This window comes from Arvicanthis niloticus, chromosome 4 (assembly GCF_011762505.2).
Source record: "Arvicanthis niloticus isolate mArvNil1 chromosome 4, mArvNil1.pat.X, whole genome shotgun sequence".
Classification (NCBI taxonomy): domain Eukaryota; kingdom Metazoa; phylum Chordata; class Mammalia; order Rodentia; family Muridae; genus Arvicanthis; species Arvicanthis niloticus.
This window is the reverse complement of record NC_047661.1, coordinates 34,699,186-34,725,525: the sequence shown is the minus strand read 5'-3', so window position 1 is coordinate 34,725,525 and position 26,340 is coordinate 34,699,186. Positions and strand designations below refer to the sequence as shown.

At 43.7% G+C, this 26,340-nt stretch overlaps 1 long non-coding RNA gene across 5 annotated transcripts; it reads left to right on the top strand.

Moving 5' to 3' along the window:
* Window positions 1-210: 210 nt before the first annotated feature.
* On the top strand, window positions 211-25,436 carry LOC143441977 (uncharacterized). 5 transcript variants are annotated; one of them, XR_013109802.1, is made up of 4 exons: window positions 211-515; window positions 12,886-12,993; window positions 13,162-13,323; window positions 18,793-25,436. It is a non-coding gene; the product is annotated as an uncharacterized LOC143441977 (long non-coding RNA). The 5 variants fall into 5 exon arrangements; XR_013109801.1 differs by lacking the exon at window positions 211-515 and adding an exon at window positions 1,109-1,226; XR_013109803.1 differs by lacking the exon at window positions 211-515 and having other exon boundaries at window positions 12,738-12,993; window positions 18,793-23,846; window positions 24,965-25,436.
* Window positions 25,437-26,340: the final 904 nt, after the last annotated feature.

Genomic DNA, 26,340 nt, shown 5'->3' with positions numbered 1-26,340 from the left:
TTCCTACTATTTTAAAGTGAGGAAGAGATGCTACATTCAGATAACGTTTTTTCTCTCTGAGTATGAAGGTAGCCATCTGAGCAGAAGAGACTTTGAACTTTTAAATAATGTTGAAACTATTATGGACTATTGGGACTTTGGAAGTTGAGCTGAACTTAGTTTTGCATTATTGAAAGGCTTTAAGTCTATGGGGACCAGGGAGGTGAATAAGAACGGCTCCCTTAGGTTCATATATTCGAATGCTTAGTTATCAGGGAATGGCACCAGTTAGAAGGGTTGGAAGGGTGTGTCCTTGTTGGGGACACACCAACAGGAGTAGGTGTAGCCTCGGAGGAAATGTGTCACTAGGGGTGAGCTTTGAGATTTCAAAGGACCAAGACAGGCCTAGTGGGTCTCTGTCTTTCTGCTGCCCACAGATCCAGATGTAGACCCCTCAGCTACTTCTCCAGCATCATGTCTACTTGCACGCTGCCATGTTCCCTGACATGCCAAGAATGGACTAAACCTCTGAAACCGTAAGCCAGCCTTGGTTTCCTTTATCAGAGTTGCGGTTGGTCATGGTGTCTCTTCACTGCAATAGAGCACTGACTAAGACAGACTCAAACTTGCTTTCTTTTACATATGAGGATGAAGGGGCTGTCTGCAAGCTGGGAGCTGGCATTTTGATCTTGGAGTTCAATTTACTAGAGCTGTGACAGGTATTTCTGTTCTTTTAGCTTCTCAGTCTGTTGGGTTTTGAAATTTAATTTTTAAAATATTCTCTGTCTCTGTCTCTCTCCTCTCTCTCTCTCTCTCTCTCTCTCTCTCTCTCTCTCTCTCTCTGTCTCTGTCTCTCTCTCCTCTCTCTCTCTCTCTCTCTCTCTCTGTCTCTGTCTCTCTCTCCTCTCTCTCTCTCTCTCTCTCTCTCTCTCTCTCTCTCTCTCTCTCTCTCTTTGTGTGTGTATGTGTCCGTGAGTGCACGTGCACATGCCATGGTGCATATCTGGAGGTCAGAGGGCAGCTTGTAAGAGTCAGTTCTCCCGTCTCCCATGTTGGTTCTGGGGCTAGAACTCAGGCTGCAGGCTCAGAGGCCCAGCACATTTGCTCGCTAAACCATCTTGTTGCTCCCAGGCAATGGACTCTGTTGTGATACTCGAAGCAGACAGAAGCAAAATCAGCAATAAGAAGTGGAGTGTGGCTCTAACAAATATCTAAACTTGTGGAAGAGGCCTTGAACCGAGAGCAAGGTATAAATATTCTCAGAAAAGCTGAGAACGGTTCAGAAAGACAGGGAGTTCTCTCTAGAGGAAGCGTCAGGTTTCTTAGAAAATGCATAAGTGATCATGAATGGGATGTTGGTGAGAACAAGAACAGGAAAGGTCATTCTGGTGACATCTCAGAAGGATGAAAGGAGCAGTGTGTCTTCGGCATCGGAGGGGAGTGCCTTCGCGAAGGAAGCACCTTGGGCAGAATTGTTTCATGTTCTCATGTTTGGTGGAAGGCAGAACTCATAAGCAATAGAGTCGGTTATTTAGCTGAGGAGTCAAGTAAAAAAACTTTTAAGTGAGCACAGGTATTTACACACCACACACACACACACACACACACACACACACACACACACACTACTACTACTGGGTCCCCATCTCCTCTCAGATTCCTTTTCTGCTTTCTTTCTTGTTTTTTAAAGATTATTTATTATTTCGTGTACCTGTGTGGACATCTTCAGAGTTCACTCTCTGATTTCTACCACATGGGCTCTGGGCTTTGAAGTCAGGGTGCCCTTGAGTTCTTTGCTAGCTCTTGGCCAGAGGCAGCCCATAGCATTCCTGGGCCGTCTGCAAACCCTGCCTTCACAGGGCTCTTCAACTTGGCTTCTTGTTTCTTCAAAGTCAGTAGTGGAGAAGCAGAGAGGGCAGCCAAGTGAATGCTCTGGGGGGCCCCCTCTGCCACTCACAGCAGGCCTTGTAGCCTGTTGAAACCTAGGCGAAGGATATCGCCCCTCACCTCTACTTGCCTCCACCTCCTACAGATTTTTAGACACCAAAGATGCAGCATTGAAGACCAGCACAGTACTCTATGGCTAAGACCTGGATCTCAGGAGTCTATTAGCCTTCCTTCATTTCATCTAGTCTGCAATCCTTAGTGTTTCTTTTGGAGGGCACGCTTCGAAGTCACTTTCATCTCCACAGAATGGCCTCAGCCACACCCTTGGTTATCTTTCTGAAGAGGTTTCTCAATTCTGTTCTTCATTATTATTTTGAGTAAGAACAGCCTGAGAGTTTCCCCCCCTCAAGTCTTTAAGTTCTATTTCCTTTACACTTCTCAATTCTTCCTTCATTCCTCTTCTTAGTTTTCTCTCCGAGCCATTAGGAAGAAGCAGATAGTTGCTCTATAGTTTTAGTTAGAAGGCGCCACAGCTAGCGCCGTCTACACAAGGGTCAGGGATGTGAATGGTGTAGTCACTGTGGAAGTCAGTGTGCAGATTCTTTAGACACTAAAACTTGAACTAATGTGATCAATGATGTCATACCAGTTAACTCACCCTAGAGATCCTTATATCTGTGTTTATTGCTTCATTGGTCACAAGAGCTCAGAAATGGAACCAGCTTAGATGTCACAACCACAGATGAATGGATAAGGAAAATCTATCAATGTGTGTGTGTGTGTTTATTTTGTTTAGCTTTAAAAAAGAAACCATAATGTTAGGATGTTCAGGAAAATGGATGCTACTGTAAACCCAGAAAGATAAATGGTGTTCTCTCTGTCAAACATATTTTTTATTTGTGTGTTTGTGTATGTGCATGTGCATCCTATGGCATCCACATGGGGGTCAGAGGATAGCTCCCAGCAGTCAGTCATTGTCTCCCATCGTGTGGCTTACAGGAATTGAACTTGGGTCCTTAGGCTTGCTAGAAAACACCTTTATTCCCTCTGATGGTGATTCTTGGTTGTCAACTTGATTACAACTGAAATTAGACAAAAGCCAAGTCTCTGGGCACACCTGTGAAGGATTTTGTTGGGAACTCACTGTAAATCTAGGCCACACCTTCCCTTGGGAGCCTATATAAAGGCCATGGAAGAAAGCAGGTTTGCCCTTTGCCTGCTCGCACCCAGGCTCTCTTCCCTGGTGCTAGACCCTACTTCCTTAGGATTCTAATGTATTCTGAAGAGCAGTGGAGACATCTAGCCTTACGACCTGAACAACTACCGAATTCTTGGACTTTCCATTGAGAGATAGCTATTGTTGGATTAGTTGGGCCACAGCATATAAACTATGCTGCTAAATCTTATACTTATCTATCTATCTATCTATCTATCTATCTATCTATCTATCATCTATCTATCTATCTATCTATCTATCTACCTATCTGCCTACCTATCCATCTATCCATCCATCCATCCATCAATTCTTGTATGTATGTATGTATTTATCTATCTATCTATGTATCATCTATCTATCTATCTATCTATCTATCTATCTATCTATCTATCTCCCATATCCATCCATCCATCTATCATCTATCTATCTATCTATCTATCTATCTATCTATCTATCTACTATCTAAACTGATAGACTACATGAATATTAATTTATCATATATGCATCAATAGTCTATCAGTTCTGTTCCTCTAGAGAATCCTGACTATGACACTTGCTGAGCCATCCTACCAGCCCCGTTGTCTGCCATGCACAGACTCTGAATTTAAGCATGAGGTGGTGGGGGTAGGGGAGAAGAAAAGTGAAAGTGACAGAATACAGGGGATGAGAAATGGGGAGTTACCCTGTTGTCCTGTGAGCTCCAGGAGCTTCGTTCTGCCAGCACTCTGAGCGAGTCTGACAGTAGAGCCATTACGGTTAGATTGGGATGAACAGAGGATCAGTAGATTTTTTTCTTTTTGAGAAATGGTCTCAAGCTCAGGCTGACCTTGAATTCTCTATCTTCATACCCCAGCCTCTGAAGTGCTAGGGTTGGAGAAGTGTGAAGACCACACCCCACACTATGTGGCCTGGAGACTTTACCAGTGTGGTGAAACAATGGCCAGGTTCTTGGTCAACAGAAACTGTGACGGTGTGTGTTCCTTCAGGCTCCTAACTTTGTGGTAATATTGTGCAAAGATAGACAACACTAAAAACTGTATTCCCCCTTCCATCTATGTTTTTCTTCTCATTTCCTCCCAAAATGGATACTCCAACAGTTAGCTACAGGAAATTTCTTTCTCAATTGATGTCACCTCAAGTCTTTTTTCTTTGCTTTGCTTTTTTCCCCTTCAGGACTGGGCATTGAACCCAGGGCCTTCGTTCATTCCAGACAAGCACTGGAGCACATTCCTAGCCCCCCAGCTTTTAGACCTTAGTTTTAAAAACAAATTTGCCAGAGTACGTGCAACAGAACTTGCTTTCTATTTGGAATAAATTCTAAACTCGGTTAGAAAGGCAACATTAATTGCAATGGGATTAGAATTTCCACTGATTATTGTGAAGGCTTTAGGAAGAGGTTGATCAGAGTCAGAGGAGCAGAAGGCAGGTTCCATAAAACCAGTGGGAGGAGCTGCAGGGCATTGTTGCCTCTGCACAGATAGCTTCCTCCTGGAACATGCTCACCAACTTGTTCTCCCACCCAATTTCTCAGTGTCCTTCAGGTTCGCCTACCCCCCCCCCCCTTCCCTTTCACTTCCAGAATGCAGGGATTAAAGGCAGGCACCACCAGTCCTCAGCCTTTCTTAGACTGGCAAAGGCACTTATCTCTGAATGTCTGTAGGTAAACTGGGCTTTATGTGAGGTTGATTCAAAGGTACAGAGTCATCAGGACTTTGTGAAGTTTCCCTTTACTTTCAAAGGTTTTTATTTCCCTTTGGTTTTTCTCTCAGTAATGAAAATGACTTCCTTTTACACCTTCCAGAGGAAGAGAAAATGCTTCTGCCCTAAAGTTCTAAAGCAGAGTCCCAGGATGGGTCTGCTTACGCTGCAACATCCTTCTTTGGCCTGCTCCCTTTTAACTGGGGCTTGGAAAGTCCTGACTAATATAGAAAGCCCCTGAGTCTCCATCCTGGAACACAGTCAGCTCTCCTGCAGCCAGGGCCTTTTCTAAAGGTGATCTGTTTCTACTCCCCCTTGGTTTTCTACTTAAAAAAAAATGTAACAATATTGTAGACTTACAGAATAAACAATGGGCACATCATCTTGGCAAGTCAGTGCTGTTCTTATTTTCAGACAGTTGAATGAAGATGTTCGGTTTTCAATTTTCAATTCTGATCCTTTCTACACTTTGTGTGTGTGTCCTTCCTAATTAAAATTGCTTCTTATTAATTTTCATTGTATTTATTTATTTTTGCATGTATGTATTCGTGTGGGGACATATGCTAAGGTGCTTATGTGAGGCCAAATGGATTGATTCTCTTCTTCCATCATATGGGTCCTGGATAAAGAACCCAGGTCATCATGCTTGGTTACAATAACCTTTACCCTCTGATCCATCTCTCTGGCCCAAGAGCACATGCCTTTTAAATGCAAGGTCTATATAGTATTCCTTGAATACTGTCCCTAAACCAATAAAACCAGTGGGTGCAAGCCAGCTGAACCTAGGAACTGTAGATTAGCCTTAAAAGTGTCTTTCAGTCATCCCCAACATTACTTTAAAATAGTTATTGTAAACATGAGTTTGATGGAGTTACATAGGATTGGATATTTGAGATGGTTATTTTTAGGTGTCAGCGTAGTCATCTGCTGAGGTGTAAGGTTTGTGGGTGAGCCTGTGAGAAGTGTTGTAGGAGATTTGCAAGTGAGGATTGGTAAGGATGTTTGTCATTGCCTTGTGGATACCATTCAACTGGCTGTTAGCAGTGATGGAGCAAGAAAGATAGATGAAGGGTGTCTTAGTCAGGGTTTCTATTCCTGCACCAATATCATGACCAAGAAGCAAGTTGGGGAGGAAAGGGTTTATTCAGCTTACACTTCCACATTGCTGTTCATCACTAAAGGAAGTCAAGACAGGAACTCACACAGGGTAGGAACTTGGAGGCAGGACCTGATGCAGAAGAGAAGCCATGGAGGGGTGCTGCTTACTAGATTGCTTCCCCTGGCTTGCTCAGCTTGCTTTCTTATAGAACCCAGGACTACCAGCCCAGGGATGGCACCACCCACATTGGGCCCACCCACAATGGGTCCGCCCACACTTGATCACTAATTGAGAAAATGCCTTACAGCTGGATCTCATGGAGGCATTTCCTCAAGGGAGGCGTCTCTCTCTCTGATAATTCCAGCTTGTGTCAAGTTGATAATACACAAAACCAGCCAGTATAAAGGGTGATCTTTCTTCTCCAGGCTACTCCCTTCTCTGGGAATGAGATGCTCTTTTAATGACTATGACCACTTGACCTCCATGTTCTTAGGCTGGAGAGTCTATCAGTGGCTTCAAGCTCAGGCCTTCAGCTTGGACTGAGAGCTATGCCATTGGTATCCTTAGTTCTTGGGTTTTTAAACTTGGACTTAGCCATGCTTCTGTCGTTCCGGGTTCTAGGCTTCCCAGTGGCCCATAATGGGACTTCTTAGCCTCTATACTTATGTGTTAATTCCTCTAATAAATCGGCTCTTACAGTATCATGTCTATCTTCATCCATCTTTGCATCATTGTCTCATTGGTTGGTTCTGCCTCTCTGGAGAATTCTGACTAATTCAATCTCTTATGTCAAAGTTATTAAAGCATATAAAAGGACAACTGAGATCTCATTTTGTACCTTCCTTGAATAGACAACTCTATTGACAGTTCTTTTGAAAAACAATATGGGCATGATGTCACATGTCTGTAAATCTCAGCACTTGGAAGATGGATACTGGAGGATCAGGAGTTTGAGGCCAGTCTCAGCTATGTTGTGGGTTCAAGGTCAGCCTGGGCTACTCTTGACTTTGTCTCTAAAACTAAAACTAAAATTAAAGCTAAAACAAGAATAAAGAAATAAACAATACAAGAGTATACATGTTCAGGGTCTGGAAGAAACAGACCTGGATTTCAGTCCTGGTTTTAACACATAAGGCTGTGTTTCATAACATGCTTTCTTGTACTCTAAACTTCAGTTTTTTTTTTTTTTTAAATAAAAGAAATTACAGGAACAGAAAAGAAGGGGCCAAGGCACATAAAAATAGAGTTCTTCAAAAGGAAATAAAAAAGCCGCTTAAATGTAAAAAAAATACTATATAGATCAAGAAGTGGTTTAGCTCACGTATGAACTCAAAGCTTTCACATATGCTGACTGTTAAGGACTCTAGGAAACAGACCCTATTCTGTACTACTAGCAAAATGCTAGCTGGTACCTCTCTTATGGGGGTGGGGTGTGTGTGTGAACAGTTATATTCCCTGGTAATCTTTAGCAAAATGCCTATTGGTATCTCTCTTTGGGGTGTAAACTGCCAATGGTCATCTTTAGCAAAACAGTTACCTTTTTATCCAGTCATCCGTGAATGAAGTTTATTATATAGGTTTACTGGTGTATGTGTGGAATAGTCTATTATTCACTGTAACATAGTACTTGTCTTAGTTCGGGTTTCTATTGCTGTGAAGAAACACCATGACCAAGGCAACTCTTATAAAGACAACATTTAATTGGGGCTGGCTTACAGCTTCAGAAGTTCAGTCCATTATAATCAAGGTGGAAAGCTAGCAATGTCCAGGCAGGTATGGAGCTGGAGGAGCTGAGAAAGGAAGTCAGAAGCAGACTGTCTTCCAGGTAGCTAGGAGAAGGGTCTCAAAGCCCAGCCCCCACAGGTCACACACCAACAAGGCCACACCTCCTAATAGTGCCAATCTCCAGGATAAACATATTCAAAACACCAGTTATATTCCCTGGCCTCCATAGGTTTCTTCAAACACACGAGTCTATGGAGGCCATACCTAAACATAGCATAATGCAAGATGCATTTAGTCCAACTTCAAAAGTCCCCACAGACTATAGCAGTCTCAACAATGTTAAAAGTCCAAAGTCTTTTCTGAGATTCATTCAGTCATTTAACTGTAATCCCCTATAAAGTCAAAATCAAAAAGCAGATCACATACCTTATACATCACAGGATATACATTAAGATTACAAAATGTCATAGTGAGGGAACCCCAAGAAACTAGCTGGGCAAACTCCAAACTTTGCATCTCTATGTCTGATGACAAAGCACTCTTCAGATCTCCAACTCCTTCCTTCTTTGTTGACTGCAATGCACTTCTTTCTTCTGGGCTGGTTCTACTCCCTGTTAGCAGCTTTCCTTGGCAGGTATGCCATGGATCTGCCATCTCTAACATCTTGGGGTCTCCACAGCAACTTCAGGGTTACAGCTTCCAATGTCTGGGACCTACACATGATCTTCTGGGTTCCTCCAAAGTGCTGGTGTCACTTCTTCAGCTCTGCCCTCTGTAGCAATCTAAGCTCAGGTTGAATCCACTCCACTGTTCTTGGTGATCATCCCATGGTAATGGCATCTCCAATTTGTTGGAGTCTCCTGCTGCAACTAAGCTTCACCAATAGCCTTTCATAGGCTCTCTGCATGATGCCAAGCCTCAACTTCTTTGCATGAGACCTCCAGTCCTGGGTTGTCAACTGCAATAGAGGCTGCACCTTCACCAGTGGCCTTCCCTGGCCTCTCACAGTGCCAAGCCTCAGCTGCTCTCCATGACCCCTTCATGCCTTCAAAACCAGTACCACCTCGGTGATTCTTATACATTACCAAGTCTAGCTGCAGCACGAGGTACAACTTTGGCTATCTCTGAAACACAGCTTCTTTGTGCTCTCAAAAAACACTTCCCAGAAGAATTTATCTCAGTGATGCTGGTTTCTTCTTAATCACTGCTAATTTCTTAGTTCCAGATGACCAGCCACAATTGTCCCAGTAGTCCCTTCTGTTCTTGACTCTAATTCCAGGCCTGAAGCTGCCAAGTTCTGCAGCTTGCTGAAGCTGGAACATGGGCCCAGCTTTCTGTTTTCCAGATCCTTCATGGCCTAACCTTGGCTGTCCTGGAACTTGTTGTGTAGATTGACCTTGAACTCAGAGATCTGCATGGCTGTGTCTCCTGAGTGTTAGGATTAAAGGCATGTGCACCATGCCTGGACTTAAGCTTTTCTCTTACCACCATAGTACTTAATGGCAAGAGATCAGAAACAATTAACTGCTCATTACCGTTTAACTGATTAAGCTATAAGTGTATCAGAGCCATGGCACAATGTAGAATGGAAGATAATGACGGTCCCTGTGAACTGCCAGGGAAGGTCTGACTGAGCAGTCTTTGCTTAAATGAAAGAGAAAATGGAGAAAAACAAGGTATAGAACAATACTAGAATGCACTGCATTCAGATGTGTGTGGTGGCACACGCCTGTAACCCTGCCACTTGAAAGGAGGAGGCAGGAGGATCAAGGCAAGTTTCAGGTATATAATGAATTCAAGGCCAGACTTGGCTATGTGAGACACTGTACACACACACACACACACACACACACTTCGTGCACATATTCATACTCACTGTATTTGCATAAAGGAAGGCTGGAAGACACTTGAAGATCTGATTAAAGTTTACCTTTCTAGAGAACTGACTGAGGACAAGGTAGAATAAGTTGTTTCATTCTGGCCCTGTAGGTTTTTTTTTTTTTTTTTTTCTTTTTTATATTTAAAATCTGTAAATGTTTTGCCTATCCGAAAACATTGAAAAGATCGCCAGCATTTCAAATACGCTTTCCCCTCCCTCCTGTCTGGAAGTGGCAGTTTCGACACTTCTGTGGACTCATTTATCATTTATACAGCGAGCACTGTCTCTCGCCCCAGGCTGGAGCGAACAGCTTAATGTGACGGGAAAGAGCGAGCGTGGCTGGAGCACAGTCAGCCAGACCTCATTTCAGATTTGGCTGCAGCTCTTGCTAGCTGTGTGATCCTGGGCAAGCCACTATGCCTCTCTGAGCTTTGTACATTGTATAAGTCTGGAGAATAAATTAGATGTTAAATAACATGCTTAGTGCCTGCATCCATGGAAGTTACTTAGTTCTTCCATGATGGTTAACACTGAACTGTCAAATAGGGGATGGAAGTTTTTTTTTGTTAGACTTTATTTTCTTCTACGGAATCAATCTTGAGTGTGCTGTGTGCCAACTCAGACCCAGGGCTGCACATGAACACGAGACGGTGCGGATAGTGACAGGTTTGTTTCCTGAGGGATTGCAGGGACAGAAACAGTTCTGTTTTCAGCTCATAATTAGGACGAGTAAGCCCTCACCTAGTCTCAGAACAAAGGGTGGAAATTATTGCTTCTTTCCTCCTTAAGGCGTGCCCTGCCTTGTTGGCCAGCATCTGCCTCAGCAAGAGAACAACGACCCATGAAATCAGGGTGCTTAGTGTCTGGGCTCCCCACCAGGACTCTGCAAGAGGGGTCAGGGGTCAAGCAGCAAGAGCCTCAGCCTTCTAGCTCCATTCCAGGCTCTATTCTGATGCTGAGCTCAGGGCACATCATTAATTCAGCACATAATTATGAGTACCTAGAGTGTGCCTGGCAACTGCTCGTGATTTGGAGAAACAAAGATCAATGAAGTCTGACTTTTGATCAAAGCTAAAATCAATCCTTCAGACATCTGTCCTGTGTTTACCTTGCTGGGTTCAATAAGCGTTTTTTTTTTTTTTTTTTCCCAACTCCTTCCTTCCATATTGGCTCTGTCTTCCAATCCCTTTTAATTTTGACATTTAGACCTAGCAGAATATATATAGTCCCCTGAATAAAAAGCTTTTAAGGCCCGAAGCATTTAAGGCTATCAGTTTAAAGAGACATGCACATATTCACATAGGGAGTGGCTTGGAGTTCTGCAGTTGTATCTGGCTTCATTCATATGCTGAGGTAGCTGAGGTAGCTGAGGTAGCTGAGGTAGGACTACAGCAGAACAGGAAGGAGGGAGGCGGCCAGGACGTATTTGCATTAAGTCTCCTGATCAGGAAAAAAGGTAGTTCTCATGTTTGAGTTTGTGGCTGGGGTTCGGAGCTCGTGACTTCTCATCCTCAATCTGGCTTTACAGCCTCTCACCAACGCAACACTTAACGGCTCCCCTAATTCTGTCAGTGTGAAAGCATGACCATCACCAGGAATCTTTAAAGCAGGAATGGAAAGATGGCTCAGCAGGAACGCACAGGACCTGGGTATGGATCCCCAGTGCGCACATAAAAATCTGGGTGTGGCAGCACATCTGTTATCCCAGTGCTGAGGAAGATGAGACAGGAGGATCAATTTAGCTATCGGATAAACTGCACAGATGTACACCCTGAAAGGTATAGAAAAATTATGAAAAATAAATAATAAATAATAAATAGAAAGTTTTTATGACCCCTAGACCTGAGCAAAAAAAAAAAAAAAAAAAAAAAAAAAAAAAAAAAAAATGCAGACCAGCAGGTTCACTAGTTCCACCAAGAAGGCAGAACTAAATGTGAGATTTTAGGTCTTCACTGCCCCAATACATTCTACATTCCAGGAGGGGTACATTATCCCTGAGTCAGAGGACACTTGCTGGATTAACATTCAGGAGAGGAAGGGAGAGGCTGATTAACATTCCTCAGACCTCAGGGAAGAGAACCCACCTGCAGATGGGGAAGGCCCAGAGCACAGATGGTTGGACAAGGTTACATTCTTTCGAAAGATGAGTGTACAAGATGTTTCCGCATGACTCTGACTAAATAACGGGTTGAGACTTTCTTTGGGACTTTTCACTATTTTTATGTTATGTTTCCTTAATTACTCCCTCACCCCCCCCTTGGTTTGTGGTTTTCCTCTATATAAGATCTCCTCTCACCAGGCTGAATTGTCAATTCCTCTGCTCCTGCGTGGGTTATGAATCGACCATCAGCTAGTTGATCCTGAAATATACCTCTTGCTGATTGCATTTAGATCAGTGTCTTGTGAATTATTGGGTGACTGTGACATCCTGAGACTTGAGTAAGGGACTCCTCTCTCGGGGGATCCTTCAACCCACACACAAATTAAATAAAACGTACTTTGAAACAAGAAATTTCCAGGTATCCTTAACATCGGAGACACTTTGTATTCTAAGATAACTAGTTTAATTTCTACTCAACAGGTCAGAAGGAAAATGATAGGCAATTAGATTGAATACGCACACTGTATGGGTAATGCATAAGGCTGGAACCAGCCTTTGCACATCTTAGTAGCAAATTGTAGTTGGATGTAGCCAGGAGGTAGTGCCACACACCTTTAATCCTAGCACTTGAGAGGCAAAGGCCAGCACATCTCTGAGTTAGAGGTAAGCTTGCTCTACAGAGCCAGTTTCAGATCAGCTAGGGTCACGTTGGAGAAACCCTGTGTCAAAAACCAAAAACAAAACATAGCGCTTCCTTGGACAGCTGAGCAAAGAGAGAGGCTTCAAAAAAATTCCAGGTAGAAAATGCCAGTGGACACATGTGTGTGTGTGTGTGTGTGTCCGTCTCCCATGTTAACAGCACCTTCTAGAGTTCTGGGAAATGAGGCAGAGAGGCTGGCATGGTGACCTTGGGTGGGTGACAGCTGCTGAGCTTGATTGAAGAAGCTGTTAGTTTCCAGTCACCTCTTGGAGAGCATCCATCTTCATCCCCACCCCTGACTCCAAAAGGGCAAAGCCTGCTGAGAGCTCCGAGGCTCAGGACTCAGGTTGTTCGAGTCATTTGCTGCAATGTTGATCCTGTCCTCTCTGTGTACTTTGCCAGCTAGAAACGAAACAGTGCTGCTATGGAAACCGCAAACACCAGGCAATCCTGGCCCCTGCACTTGGCAGCCCAGCCAGGGAGAGATAATGGCTTCTGTTGTTATCTATTGGATGCTGATGCTCTGCTGCTTTTACCCTCAGGGCCCTAACTAGGGATGGGCTGACACTGTACCATAAATGCTCTCTTGTCTGTTCCCTAGCCTCCTGATGCAGGCCAAGATAACCAGTGCAGCCAGGGTACCTGCTCATTATCCTGATGACAACCTGGTGCTTTACACGTCCCTGTCTTCTCTGGTCCCTCATCTCAGGTAACTCTGAAGGCTTAAAACCATTCTCTGAACTGGCAGGCCTACATTCTATTTTCCAGAACTAACAGACGCATTCTCCTGGAGACAGTTGCGGCTCATATGTTTCATTTTGGGGTTGGGAAGGGCAACAACACCCCCTAACGGAGTGTTTTGTTATACTCTAAGCAGGTGGCTGGGCACCTTGGTCCTTGGAATGAAAACAAATGACAGCCATCTGAAAACACATTTAGTGTGAAAATGCGAAAGATTATTAAAACCTGTTTGTTGGCTGCAACATTTAATAAGAGGTCAGTTTGTTATATGCAACGTCAACAATGAAGACCAGAGGAGGTAAGTCACAGGTTGGGTAGTCACAGGCCTTTCACCTTCCCTTGAGCTGCCAGGTTAAATCAAACATGGCCTAGTAGGCAGGAGGCGTGGGCAAACACAGCTGTGTTTAGAATGCACTGATGTCTTGGTCTATTTTTCCAATATTTGTGCTTTGGAAAGAGCTTTCTGCTTGAAATGAGCTTCTCCTGTGTTTGGAGCTTCCCTGTGTGGGAGAAGAAAATCGCACCACTTCTGTTTCCCAGATATCTCAGGGTTGTTCTTGCCCTCTTAAAGCAGGTTATTTTTCTTGGTGACGTCCATTTTCTGCGGTTTGAAACTGCTCTTTTCTGGAAGAGATAATCGTGGGGAAAAAAAAATCTTCTAACCCATTTGCTTGCAAATGGCAAGAAATGTTTGATATTCTTGAAGCTCTTGCCACATAAAGCAGGGTGATTTTCAAATTCTGTTTGATCCTTCTGAAAGCTAGCTAGCCTTGTTCTCTGAAAAATTGTAGCCCAGACACAGAAAAATGCCTCTAATTTCTGCTCATTACTTCTTCTTCTTTTTCTTTTTTTAAGTAGGATGTTGCTTTCAAGAATATGTGGAAGGGAGACATGAGTCAGTGTGAGACCTTCGTCATTAATGGTTGTCTCTTGCCCCAGAGGGAGAGCCAGCAATAGTGGTATCAGGCTATGAAGACAGGAGTACGGATACTTACATATGGTAAATGAAAAGCTCCAGGAAGGTCTTGGCATAGCTGAGTCAGTCAAGTTCTGTGCCATTAGTCAATGGCTCTGTTTCATATGTCACGTCTCTGATGGTCTTCCTTTTATTTGACAACTGGAACATTTGGCAAACATCTGGGTAGTTTTGTGTTTCATGAGGCAGAGTACCGAGAGAGCCCAGGGATTCTCTATGAGGATCTGAGTTTGGAGTCTCCAGAAGTCTAGAAAGAGTCAAGTGTGCATGCCTGTAATCTCAGAGTTGGGGGACTAGAATATCCCTTGGCTTGTTTCCAGTTGTTTTCAGTCTAGCCAAATCAGCTCTGCATTCAGTGAGAGACCCTGTATCAAAAGTAAAGCAAAGCAAAGCAAAATAAAACAAAACAACAAAAATACAACAAAAAACAAAACAACAGCAATAAAACCAGTGGAGAGTAGTTGAGAAAGATACCTGACGTTCACACTTGCCTTCACAAACATGTGCGCATGCATACACACATGCACGCACATTTACAAGTAACCTTGTAAAAGGGAAAGCTGGAGTCTATTCTCATTTTGCAGTAGCAACTTCCTCTTTGACAAGCCTGTATCTGAGTTCTGGGCAGTGGTTATCTGCGGCGTGGGTGATGACCTAGCCGAGAACAGAGAAGACTCACGAGTAGAGGAGTCAGAATCAAGGACAGGGAAGCTTTCTCTTGTTGACACCAAAAAGAGTGGGCCTTTGGAGGGGGATACAGTTTGCTTGGGTTGTGCTTTGCCATGGAAACAAGCAAAGCATAGCTCTTATCAGTGGCCAGTCATTCTAGTCGTTACTGTTAGCTGAGTGTCCATACAGCCTGGCACTGCTTGACACTCTGACAAGCCTTCCTTGTCAACCTTCATGAAGACGCCATGACATAGCTGGGATTCTCCCATCTTACAGGAAAGGGAACAGAAGCTAAGAGTGTGTGATCTTGCCATCTTGATTGGGTCTAGAAAAAAAAAAAAGAGAGACCCACTTCTGGGCAGGCCTGTGGGGGCTTTTTGAGAAGGATTAATTGGGAAGATCTGCCCCCCAGAGTGGGTATAACTTTCCAGTGCTTACCCAGATTTAAAGAGGACCAAGTAAAAGGGAGCATCGCCTTCCTGCCTTTGTGTCTCTGCCGTGAGCATGCTGTCTCTGCTATTGGTATTTCCTATGGTTAGTGTGTCCTTTCTTGCTGCTGGTATTTTCGGTGGTGAGCATGTTCGTCTCTGTCCCTATTTTTGCTGGTGCCATGTTCCATTGCCCTCACACGCCACTGTCTTTGGGTTCCAATGTGGACTGAAGACCAGAGGCTCTAGGAACTTTCCAGGCCTTTGGTGCCATATTAGGACTGCTGAGGATTCATCTGTGTGTACTGAGCAGCTATCAGGTTCTCAGGCCTCTCCTCCATGCAGGAGGACATTGTTGGATGACCCAACCCCTGTTGATTGAGACATTCTAGTAAGTGTCCTTTCATAATGCTCATTTTGTTAGATCTTGTCCTTTAGAGAACTGCAATACAACGGAGTTAGGTCACCAACATCACAAAAGTGTGGACGGGGCAGAGCCAGGGGGCTCATCCAAGTCTGTGAGGTCCTAAAGTCAAACTTATGTTTTTCTTGCTGGTAATATAGACTTCATGATGCCCATTGCTCACAGCAGTGTCTTGAGCAGGGATCTTCATTTGTGAGCCTCTGTCCATGACTGATCCACTGATGAGATTCAAGGAGCTCTGGCAGGGGTGGGGTCATTCTGGGGATACAGTTGGAATCAAAAGGTCTGCTTGGCAGGTTTGATAGAAGCCCAGCATCTGGGAGGCCAAGATAGGAGAATCCATGAAGGCTAGCCTGAAGTACATAGTGAGACCCTGTTGAAACACACACACACACACACACACACACACACACACACACACACACACACACACAGCTTGTTCTATAAGTTATATTAAAAGCCTTGATGTACTAGAATTCTGGAGGGGTCTAGACAGGAATTTCCAAGGCTCTTTAGACAGAGTCTTGGAAATTACATTTTAATTGTGGATTGGAGAAGAAAGACAAAAATAGCACATACATATGTGTACATGCATATACATACATACATACATACATACATGTGTATATATGTACAATGCTCACATTTGTAAAGTTTCATGAAAGGATTCTCAACTCTGACATTGTTTGAATCAGGCTTTGAAGCTCTTATATTGGCTGTAGTGTGACTGAGAATAGCAGGAACAGGAAGGGGTGGCTTGGGCAGAGGAGTGTCCGTCAAGACATGCAGCTGCATGCTAAGAGTCCTAAGAGCCCCTGTGGGACATCAAGGCCCAACCACACAGCAGGGTCGTGGGTCTGGCTCCAGAGTATGCCAAACTGAGCTGGGTAGGAGGCCACAGAGCTACCTAACTGGATCTATGAATGGTCTTCTGCAGAGAGACTTCAAAAACACCCACCTGGGAACGTGTCAGTTACTGGGAGTCCCTTTCCCTCTGTGAGAAGTGTCCTATTAGAATAGGTACATGTTTGCTGGGCTGGAGTCCTACAGGGGTCCTAGAGCTGGCAGGGTTCTTCCTTTTCAGTTAGAGACTTGGCTGAGCACGGCAGAGCTGTTGTCTTCCTCCCTTCCTCTCCATCCCACCTCCCTCCTTTCTTCTTTCTTTTGGTTTTAGGTCTTATGTCTTTAAAAAAAATTTACATTTTATATTGCTTTTAAAAAATATGCTATTATTGTATATGTGAGTATGTATGCATATAAGTGAGTGTGTTTGTACATTGTGTGTATATGCAGGGTGTACGTGTTGGGTGTGTAGTGTGTTTGTGTGTGTGTGCATGGTGTGTCTGTGTGCATAGTATGTCTGTGTGCATGGTGTTTGTATACATGGTATGGATGGTTGTACATAATATATGTGTGTACATGGTGCATGTGTGTATGGTATGTATGTGTGTGCATGGCATGTGTGTGTATATGTGTGTGAGCACATGGTATGTGTTCATGGTGCATGTGTATGTGTATGAGTGTGCATCATGTGTGTGTATGTGTGTGAGCACATATTCCACAAAGTACATTTGCAGGTCAGAGGGCAACTTCGTGGAGTTAGTTCTCTCCTTCCTTTATGTAGACTTTGGGTGTTGAATTCAGATCTCTAGGCTTGCTCAGCAAGCACCATACACACTGGCTCTAGGTCTCATGTCTTTTTAGTAAACAAATATTCGCATTCAGGAACTTGGGGCAATCTTTGGCTTCTTCGGCCTTATATCTGAGGATTGTCTATCAGAGTAACACAAAGGGCTGTCGTAGCTGATGAACGAATGAATCAACGAATGGATTAAACTGAATGGAGAGGTTGAAGGTTAGGGAGATAACCAAATCCTTCCTAGTCTCCTTCAAGTATGACTAGGGAGCATTGCACTTCAGGGCTTTAGCTAGTGCTTTTGAAGGCAGCATGAGAGCTGCTTACATAAACCAGGAGGATTCCTCCACTGTTTTCTGGCTGTGGGGGAAGGGAACATCCCTGATAACTAATATGGAATCTATACCCATTTCTTCTCTGGACTCAAGTGAATTATTTTAATTCTTGGTGTGGGGAGTTCCCAGGCATTCCAATTACAACCACCCTCCCTCTTTTTGGTCCTATATAGAGTGTATAAGCAAAAGGGAGAGGGAAAAAACTATAAAATAAAGTGTCAACAGACAGAAATCCTGATGCCCTAAGGTTAAGTTAGCTGTTTTTATGCAAGCACAAAGTGGATAGGATATAAATGTTATCTAAAGACTCAGAAAGAGGCTTTTGAGGTGTGATGTGTGACCCAGAACCAGGGTCCTCAAGTACAGTCAGTGTTCTGCTAAATCAATAAGATACCTTCATTGAGGAAGCGGAGGAGGGGCTGATTGCATTGCTGGGGTTTATTATTTGAAGATCAAGAATTTTAACTTATTAACCAACCGAGTCCCTGTGACTTTACATCTAACACTGCAATTCTGTATGGCCCTGTAGTCTTCATCGTTAGCTTGGCTGGATCTAGAAGCACCTAGGAGACACAGCTCTGGGTATGTCTTTAGTGTCTTAAAAGAAAAAACAAAACAAAACAAAACAAAAAAACAAACAAACCCCTAGAAGGCCTGGTGAGTGCCCTCATCCACTCTCTACCTACTTCTTGTCATGGCCAGCCTCTCACTCTTGCCGTCATGCCTTCTTTGCCAAGATGGAACGTATCCCTTCAAATTCTGAGTCAAAAGAAATTCTTCACTTGCTTTCCTCAGGTAGTTGGTCCCAGTCGTAAGAGGAGTGACACCGTCTAAGAGGAGTGACTAATGGAGACGGTGTCATTCTTCTTCCTTTGCCGGATGGAGATGAAGGCTATGTGTCAGTGGAGAGAGACAGCTTTCCCATTTCACTGTTAACATTAACAGCACGTTCGCAGTGCACCAGGCCAGGTCCCAACCTCTTTATAAGTCCTGTGCAGGTCGTCACGATACTGTAGTCTGCTCTTGTGTTTCCTGTTTTACAGTGGATGAGATGTAGGAGGAGACAAAGAGAATCTTTTAGAATCACACAGTAAATGAACAGGCAAGATGTTAAGCCAAGTTTGTCTGACTCCCTAAACCCTTTTGTTTTTCACGGCTCACCAGGAAACATCTTTAAAAAAAAAAAATCTGAAAAATATACTGGATGTCACTCAACCCAGAAAACAGCAAATTATTTAAAAAAAGATTATATAAGTGAGAGAGGCATCTTTTTTATTTCTCCTTATTTTTTTCTGGCAGCATGTGTGCTGATCTGACTCCACTACAATGAAGTTCTCATCCCAATTTTAAGAGTGAGAAGAGAAGATGGTCGGGCCACAAGGTTGCTGAGGACAGAGGAGCCAAGAAACAGCACCCCCACCCCACCCTGTTGATTCCCCACGGCATGTAGGAAAGTCAGGAGATTATGTGATGTCAATATTTAGTAATGCAATCCAGCATGGAGATACCCAGAGCAAGATATAAAGTCTTTTCTGTTTATCAATCCCCACCCTCTCACCCCCAGGGAGAGGTGGCGCACAACTTTAGTCTCAATCCCTCAACAAATCAAAAAACAAGTCAAGGAACACTTGAGGGGTGACATTGTCCTCTGGCCTCCTCAAGGCCTCCACACAAGCATACAGACTCACAGGTCAAGTTTCAGTAGTGTGTGCAGCATCCACAGATGCTCCCCCCCACCCTCCAGTTTGAGAGCTTTAGCTGAAGGCCAAGTGACCTAAAGCTTTCTTTTGTGGTTCATTTGTTTTGTGGAACTCTGCACATCCTTGTTTGAGGCCAGAGCGGTGAGAGTTTGCCTGGAGCCGCCATGCATGAATGGAGCTTTCCTGTCATGGAACTGGACTCCTGGCTGAGGATGAGGACACCAGAGTGGCTCAGGAGCTCTCCATGCATTTAGGAATGAGTACTTAAAAAAGCATAGTAGGCAGCACGAATGAACGTTTGCCTACTCAGCCTGACTACACATCCCTTGAGTTTTTAGTTGGTAATGTAGAAGTTGGCAGCTCAATGAAGCCATTTTGAATCTGAATGATGAGAAGGGGGGTGGGCAGAGAATTTGGAGAAGAATTCACACACACACACACACACACACACACACACACACACACACACACACAGAGAGAGAGAGAGAGAGAGAAAGAGACAGAGAGAGAGAGAGAGAGAGAGATTCATGCAGACATAAACACATACACACGTATACACCAACACATACATGTGCATGCACATACAGATAGACACAGATGCATACCACACACACACACACAGACAGAGACATAGACATGCAGATATACTCATGCAGACACAAATAATACACATATATACACATGCATGCACATACAGATAGATACAGATACATACTACACACAGACACACACACACACACTTTTTTTTTCAGAGAGGGTCTCATGTATCCTTATCCCCTGATCTTCCTGCTCAGTCTTTCCCGTCTGTATGTTCCTAACCTTCTTAATGGTTCTCTTTGGCTTTACTTTGTATATTTATTTGTGGTGCTGGGGATTGACCCTGGGGCCTTGAACAGGCTGGGCTAGCTTTCTACCTATTGAACCAATCACTGGCTATCCTGGAGCTTCAGTAATAAGAGATACGTGCTCTCCTAGAATTTTGTTTGCAAGTTCCTGGGTTTAGATTATGAATGAGGTAGAACTGGGAACATGGATTATTGTAAAATCAATTCCTAAAATTGCCAGGACACTGTGGCTTGCATATATGAAGATGATTGTCAATGAATGTCACACTTTAGTGACTTGTACCATCAAAGAAGCTGTTGCTGTTGCCCTAGGTTACCTCCCAGAACTTGAAGTTGAGACTCTATTGCCAAAGACCATACACATTGGGCACAGCACATAGTGGGATGGGGGAGCAACATTGTTTTGGGGGAGTCCTTGACCAGCAACTCATAGGGAAGTCTGGGTCGTTTACTCTTCTCCTCCAAACCTTTCCCATGTATCCACAACAGTCCAGTCTCATTGCCAACTTGAGTCTCTGAGAAATGACTGAAAGTCTTTCAGTTATAGAACTTGTAATTTAAACCAGGATCTGTGAGATAGCTCAGAGAGTGTAAGTGATCACTCTGTGCAAACTTGACAAACTGAGTTTAGATCCCCAGAGCCCATGTTAGGATGGGTGGAGAAAACAAATTTTACAAAATTGCCCTCTGACCTCTATGTGCATAATTGTGATATACTATCCCACATATACATTATACTGAGACACAACAGTAAAACGAAATGAAAAAGAGCCTAGCCACAGCTGTGTGTATAAAATGAATGGCACCTTCAATCTGCCCACCATATACATTGTTCAGAAGCCACAGCTTCACTTCACCCATGCTAGCCATGAGTTATCAAGGATAGTCCAAGCATTTTATTTGTTTCTTTCAGTGCCAGGTGTTGTGGTACCTACCTGTAATACCAGCATTCTTGACTACACAGTGATAACACTATATCAAAGAATTGGAAAAACAGTGAAAGTAGTGATACACCAAAAAGCGACTGTCGTGCACAGGTACTGCAAAGGTGCAGCAGCTGTCTTAAGCAGATCCGGCGAGGCCTAGGAGCCACCTAGCCCATGTTGGGATGCTTAAATGCATCCAGATGGAGATGGATGCTTCCCATAATGTGAGCCATGGTACAGTCTATCATTCTGCTCATTAAAACCAACCAACCAACCAACCAGGTTGCACTGGCTCCTCTTCCAGAAGACCTGGGTTTCATTCCTAGTACATGCATGGTGGCTCATAACCATCTGTAACTCCAGTTCTGGGAGATCCAATACTGTCTCTGGCTTCCTCAGGCATCAGGCATATATGTGGTGCACATACATACATGCAGGCAAAAAAGCCCCCATGCATAAAATATTAATTAAAAAGTCAAAACTATGATAATGATGATGATGTGTGTATTTGTGTTGCATGTATATGCACATGAGTATGCATGTCACTATGTGGAGTCAGTACTTTCCTTTAACTTCTACATGGGTTGTAGGGTTTGAATTCAGGTCACCGGGCTTGCACAGTGATGCTTTTACCACTGAGCCATCTTGTTGACCAAGTATTGCCAATGCATTCTGAGTTCAATAATTGCAGGATGTGTGTGTGCGTGTGCATGTGTGTGTATGTGTGCCAGGGATTGAAGTTAGGACTGCATGCACGCTGCTCACGTACTCTGCCACTGAGCTGCACCTCCCAGTGTTTGCTCCTTATTGCTTCTGCATCTCCCACAGTGAGGAGGAAATTCAGATTTGCAGACATCTATGTATACTGCATTCTACTGAGTGTATTCTAGACCCTTTGGACTTTTCTTTCACTCAGGAAGCAAAAACTCAACTCTAAAAATAACTGGGCTTTGACCGAGTCATTCAATGACTCATCTCTGTCCCTTTGTTCCAGAGTAAACACATGCATATCCTGCACTGAGGCCAGTCATGGAATTTGGGTCCCAGCCAGTGTACTCATCTGCTATCTCTGCTGGGCTCCTGCAAATCTGTGTAAACCATAACTCAAGAAGAGTTCACGTCCATGGAAAAAGCTCACAGTTTGTGAGTTAGCAAGTTACTTGTCTAGAAACCATTCCCTCTGATTTTTCTCTGTGGTTCTTACATGTTAGCCTGCACTAGACTCATGCAGACAGCCACAGGCCAGCAAGATGGCTTAGTGGGTAAAGGGACTTGCTACCAAATCTGATGATCTTAGTTCAATCCCTGGAATCTACATTGTAGAAGGAGAGAACTGACTCCTGAAAGTTGTCTTCTGTCCTCCACACTTGTGCCATGGCATGAGTGCACCTGCAGAAACACATGCATACACACACATGTACACACACACACAGACACACAAAGACAGAAAGATATACATACATATATACATACATACACACAAACACACACAGAGGCATACAAAGACAGGCACGCATACATACATACATACATACACACAGATACACAGACACACACAGACACACAAAGACAGAGAGATATACATACATACATGCATACATACATACATACATACACACACAAACACACACAGAGGCATACAAAGACAGGCACACACACAGATACACAGAGAGACACACACATATATACATACATACACACAGATACACAGACACATACAGACACACACAGACAGAACAATAGACATACATACATATATACAGACAGGCATACAGACACATAGACACACAGATACACAGACAGACAGAGACAGACACACACAGACATACGCAAACACAGAGAGAGAGAGTGAGAGATAGACAGACAGACACACAGACAGACACACATACACAATTATTACTTTAAAGAAAACAGCTAGTTGAGCTTCCAAGTCATTTCTTGCTCAGTAGGTTGCAATGAGTTTCTGGGAATTTTTTTTTTTTTTAATGCTGCTAAGTTCCTAAATGATTCTTCTTTTGTTGACCCATGGATAACACTTTAGGAAGCATTGCTCCAGACCAATTTTGTTGATTCTGACTAACTTCTGGACGGTGATAGATTTAAAATAGCATTAATTGTAGTTAAATAAAATCAGGTAGAGATGATATTTAATTAAGTTAGATTAAGTAAATCGAATAAATTAGTCCAGTTTAAAATGTGATCAGATAAATTTAAATACCATTGGGGAGATGCAAAATACCAACCATCTGAGATAACAACACATCCACAGCTCCCATGAAAAGCAAAGAACAAAGAACAGTAAGAGTTGGGGAAGTATGTGATGTTCTCCACCCCCCCCCCCAACCTTCAAACTGCACAGGAAGAAACAGGTAGTGAACCATGCATTTGCATTGATAATACAACAGAACACAGTCATGGCAGGGTGCGTTATTTTATTAGTCCAGCTATATCACGAGTCAAAGTACATCCTTGTAGCCTGAAGGGAATTCAGTGTACTGACATCGTACGGGTTAGTCCTGCTTCTCTATCTCTCCTTTTTCAAGACAGGGTCTCATGTAGCCCAGGCTGGCCTCAAACACACTTTTTAGCTAAGGATGACCTTAAACTTCTCATCTCCCTGCCTTCAACTCTTGGATGCTAGTGTTATAGGCATGTGCCATCAAGCCTGATTTATACAGTGTTGGGCTCAATTCCAGGTCTGCATGTTAGGTGAGTGCTCTACCAACTGAGCTACACTGCTGGCCTCCTTCCCTGCTTATCTGAAACTGTGAAGGTCTGCTATAGATACAACGGTGGACTAAACACAACGGAGGAAGCTGATGACATCAAGATTTTACAAACGAGTGTGTAAGCTTAGTCAGAACTACAAAATAGAGACCAGGGTAAGTGCTTGGGATTGGGACCTGGGGAATGAGAAAATAATGTAGCAGCAGAGGTGATTCTGAGGTAACAGACCTTTCCAGAATAGGACAGTGGGCCGTTGTGTATTTGGGGATACTAGCTGATGTAATTTGAATGTCCCCTCTAAGACTCATGTGTTGGAAGCTTATCACTGTTGCAGTGATGGTGTAACCTAAAGGTGAGTACATTCCTGTCAAAATAAAAAGGGCTCTGTGTCCCAGGACATGGGAGGGACAGTGCTCTTCACATCTCAACAGTGCAGCCTGCCAGAAGCCACTGGGCCCTTACCAGACATCAATCATGACAGTGCCTTTGGTTTAGAATTTCCAAACTCCGGGACTCTGAGAAAAAATTTTTCTGTTCATTATAAATAGCACAGCACACAATGAACTGAAACACTAGTAAAACATGCCCAGGGACAGGGTATGGGAGGCCCAGGGTCTTGAAGGATTAGTGGGACTTAGACATCTGGAAAAGGGTCTTCAAAAGGGATGGACACAAGCCGGGCAGTGATGGTACATGCCTTTAATCCCAGCACTTGGGAAGCAGAGGCAGGAAGATTTCTGAGTTCAAGGCCAGGCTGGTCTACAGAGTGAGTTCCAGGACAGCCAGGGCTATACAGAGAAACTCTGTCTGGGGGCGGGGGGTAAGGGACAGACATATTAAAAGTCCACGCCCACAGTGACACACCTACTCCAACCAGGTCACACCTACTCCAACAAGCCACACCTCCAAATAGTGCCACTCCACTCCTTGGGCCAAGCATCTACAAACCATCACATACCTCTACCTAACGAACTCTCACTGGCCTGTTTAGTTTTTCAGATACATGGCTTTGTGTAGTCTAGGTTAGCCTGGAGATTGCTGTGAAGATGACATGGAGACATTTAACTCAAAAAAAAAAAAATTCCTCCTTTCTGTTTGTCTGTCTGTCTACCTGCCATCAGCTATCTTTCCATTCATTTATGTATGTGCACATGATATATGTGTAGAGGTCAGAGGACAACTTGCAGGAGTTGGTTCTAGGGGCTGAACTTGTAGAGTGAAAAATTATAAAGACCATTTTATGAAATGTATAAAGGTTTTTTCTTTACCCTAGACCTGAGCAAAAGAATGCAAGTTCCAGAAAGCAGAACTGGATGTAAGATTTCAGGCCTTCACTGCACTGGGACACATTCTGGGTGGAGGGCATTATCCCTGAATCAGAGGACACTTGCTGGATTAACATTCCTCAAGCCTCAGGGTGGGGAAGGCCCAAAGCAAGAAGACATTCCTGACCACAGAGAAAGATGCAAGTCATCTGGGTGGTTTCAAGAAGTAGCTAACTTTTGACTGTTCTTGGTTACCCGCCCCCCCCCACCACCACCTTGAGGTTTTCCTAGTGTTACAGCCTGCTTATGTTCAAAATTTGTAAAACAACCAATCATGTGTAACCATGCGAAAATTCCTTCCTTTCCCCACCCCATGCTATAAAAAGACCCCCTCAGCTTGCTGGCCTTTTGTCAAAATTCTGTTCCTGCGTGGACGAGCAGTTTTGACCTTGGCTAGCCAACTCTCCCCAATAAACCTCTGCTGATTGCATCCAGGTATGGTTTCTTGTGATTTTTGGGTGGTTGTGATTTCCTGAGACTTGAGGAAGGATCTCCCGAGTTTGGGGGTCTTCAAACTCAGGTTGTCAGGCTTGGCTTCAGGTGCCTTTCCTGGCTGAGCCATCTAAGCCAGTTGGCTTTGAATTTCCTCTTGCTTCTACTTCCTAAGGGCTGAGACTGTAGGTGGTTCCCCCGAGGCCCCCCTCCCGTCTGTGCCCCAACTTCTGGTTTATGCAGTGCTGGGGATCCAACTCAGCATTCTCATGCATGCTAGGCAAGTACCCTACCAACTGAGCCACATACCCAGCCTACCAGATTAATAGATTTATTTTTATTCTCTTAGATGTTGGTGGAGACTCATTGATTTACTTTTTATTTTTAAGACCAGATCTCGCTGTCTTCGGCCTCCAAGTGATGGGTTTACAGGTATATGCTACTGTTCACTGCTCATTGATGATTTTTTTTTTAAAAGTGGATAAATGTTTGGGTAAATACAATGGATATGATGGTTATTCTTGGCATCAACTTGACTACATCTGGAATTAACTAAAGCCCAAGTGGCTGGGTACACCTGTGAGAGATTTTTCTTAAGTCATTTGAGGTGGGAATATCTACTTTTAATCTGGACCACTTCTTCTGCTGGTGGCCTATATAAAGGGCATGGAAGAAGAAAACTCTCTTTTCCTGCTTGCCCTTACTCTAGCTGGCAAGTCCATTCCCTCACTGGCATTAGATTCTAATTCTTCAGGATTCCAGGGTATACTGAAGAGCAGCTGAGACATCTAACCTCATGGATTGAAAAGCTAGTGGATTCTTGGACTTTTCATTCATAGCTAACCATTGATGGACTAGCTGGACTACAGCTTGTAAGCCATTTTAATAAATC